The sequence below is a fragment of the Oncorhynchus nerka genome, linkage group LG8, assembly GCF_034236695.1.
Source record: "Oncorhynchus nerka isolate Pitt River linkage group LG8, Oner_Uvic_2.0, whole genome shotgun sequence".
Taxonomy (NCBI): domain Eukaryota; kingdom Metazoa; phylum Chordata; class Actinopteri; order Salmoniformes; family Salmonidae; genus Oncorhynchus; species Oncorhynchus nerka.
In genome coordinates this window covers 31,442,414-31,445,207 of record NC_088403.1, presented here as the reverse complement: position 1 = coordinate 31,445,207, position 2,794 = coordinate 31,442,414, and the positions used below count along the sequence as shown (strand labels likewise).

Sequence of the window (2,794 nt, the reverse complement as noted above, 5' to 3'; positions counted from 1 at the left end):
ATGTGTGTGAGAGTGTGTGTAAGCAAGCTCGCTGTGCGTGTGTGTGTGTTTAGTCTGTGTGAGCTGGTTTAGTCATCACTAGACACTAGATCCCAGAACTCTGTCCCTTTCCAAGACAAACAGAAACACTGGAGTTTCCCCTGTGAGCCCCCAGTACTTCAGTATCCTGGTGTATAGAGACAGAGAAAGCCCTATTCCTGGTGTACAGAGACAGAGAATATGACTATGACTCTCTTGTACACTCACACACACACACACATCCCCAAGCCCCAGTTCCCCAATCGAAACCCCACAACAACTCTACTCCGCTGCCAACTGATCCAGCCAGCACCACAAGCCAACAACTCTTACCCACAACCCAAACCCTCTCGTAATACTCCCAACTGATATCACACAAAATTGGTGTGTATTTTGTTATAGAAGTTTTGGTGTGTTCCTGCGGGCTTCTACTGGTAGTTTTGAGTATTTGCTGTCTGTCCCCGTTCTGTCCCTCTCTCTGAGAGTCCCCCTCTATGTCCCCCTGTGTCTGACTCTGTCCCCGTCCGTGTCCCCAAAACGCGTCATTCTGCTGTTCTTATTGGGAGGAGCTGATGGTCATATCAGCACGTCAGTGTTTCCTTTGTATTTCAATACTGTATTTTATTATTTTTATTCAAACTGCCTCTAGTGTAATAATATTATTAACAATAATTATAATGATGGTCAGCGTTTCTTTCAATTTGAGTAAGTTATGTACAGTATAATTTATTTTGGCCTCTTATTGGGTTTTATTACGACCCATATGAAACTTCTTCGGTCAATGAAGCATTATTATATTTAGCTGGTTTAGAGTATTTACATCTAATGTTGTCCTTTTACTTTTTACTTTATTTGCCAATTTGCATATTCTTTGGTTTCTGTTTTTATCTGTTCTGTTTGTTTAGTATTAATCCTATCTGGACGCTGGATGAGGAGGAGGAGCGGCACGGACGGCAGCTGTCGCTCTCCGCCAAGGAGACTGGACTTTCTATTCACTAACTCTCTCCCCATCCGCGTCCCTCAGCTTGACAACGTAACCCTTTTATGTCCAAACCCACTTCTAAAAGCACTCAGACACTCTGTGTGGTCAGAGAAAAGAAGGTGATTTTTGTTTGTTTGTTTGTAATGGTTCATGTATAATGTGAAGTTTCTTCTACTTTCTTTCTTTTTATGAAGATAAAAGAAAACGGTTATATTATTCTATTCTGTTCTGTTTCCTCTGAACAAAGGAGCGAGGCTCTCGTTTACTAGGGTTGCTATTTCACCTGAGATGCCGTGGAACATCGTTGAGTCTGGCGGACACAGAGACACACAGACACAGAGACACACAGACACAGAGACACACAGACACAGAGACACACAGACACAGCAGACTCACAAATGATTAGCAGACACAGTAGTGCAAAATTCGAATAACACGATCAGGATTTTGATCAAATTAGGACATGATCAGAACACACACACACACACACACACACACACACCGCACATTTGCGACCCATAGGAAAATCAGTGTTTACTTTGCCTATTCAACAATGTTCTACAGCATAACCTGACATTCAGTAAGTAATGACCTGTCATATCTATGTGACTCCAGAACTCTGGGGACTTTACTTTGTTTTAGCTCCACACTATGACCTAGCCATTAGCCATGTCCACTCACTCTACAGGTGTGCTGCCAGATAGTGACCCAGCCCAGTCATGCTTGCTGTAGATGTTTACTCTGACACAATCAATCACAACCATGCCTATTGCCAGATAGTGAGCCTCGCAGTCAATCATACTTGGCCATATAGACAACCTCACAATCAGGCCACGGTGAGACCTAATGCTGGAGAAATGGTGTCCTGTATTCTGGCTGGAAGCTGTAGGTTAGATTAGTAGGCTAGACAGTGTGGGGAAAAGGAGGGGTTTACAAGTTCAATCATCCCAGCTTGCTAGGTCTGCCACATACTGAGGTATTATACTGTACCTAGGGCCAGGAGTTTTGTGACCTGACCAGGACAAACACTTGGCTCTAGTTATACTAATGAATTGAGTCCAGTGTTTTTCATGAGCAGGTTGACAGGATGTTAGGCCCTGGTGATGTTGGGTGATACAGCGACGAAGGTGACCATGATCGCGATGAAGAGGATGATGATAATAATAATGAAGACAATCAAATGTCACGAGTGGAGCTCAAAACAAAGCCAGAGTTAGTCAACAAAAAGAAACACGTATCTGACCATCTCAACTTGACAAATGGAGAAAGATGATTATGTACATATAACATAGAGTTATAGATTTATATTTTGTTCATAACACAGTGTAATATAAGTTGTATATTTCTTTTTCTCTTTTATTGATGTTATTCATGCTACAATAAAAGCAGGAGTTGATGTACTCTTACAAAAAAAAGAAGAAAAATGACAAATAAACGAAGGAAACAACAAAAAAAGAGAGGCTGTGGGCTTGCCATGCACCATCTGTTCCGAGTTCACTTTTTTCAGTATTATTGCCAGTCGAGGCTTTAATAAAAACAGCGATGTGTTCTGTAATGCTCCAATGGTCCTTGTGAGTTCTTTACAATGCACCTACACACACACACACACTGGTATACACTAGTATGAACAAAGGCTAGAGTAGATACCCGCACACTTTTCAATGCTAATTTGAAAGTTTTAACCCGGGGGCTATCGACATTCTTTCATCACTTTACTCTGCACTTGCAGGTTACTGGATGTGTGTGCTGTACTTCTAAACTAAACATCGGCACTATATCCAGAGTACTGTACCT

General features: G+C 41.8%; 1 protein-coding gene across 11 annotated transcripts in view; it reads left to right on the top strand.

Moving 5' to 3' along the window:
- The window catches only part of LOC115133820 (transcription factor SOX-5-like), a 212,015-nt gene extending 209,457 nt beyond the window's left edge, over window positions 1-2,558 (top strand). For all 11 annotated transcript variants that reach the window (XM_065021686.1, XM_065021694.1, XM_065021688.1 and 8 more), the window contains one exon: window positions 1-2,558. This exon is cut by the window's left edge and continues 1,400 nt beyond it. The gene's annotated coding sequence lies outside the window, so the exon portion shown is untranslated.
- Window positions 2,559-2,794: the final 236 nt, after the last annotated feature.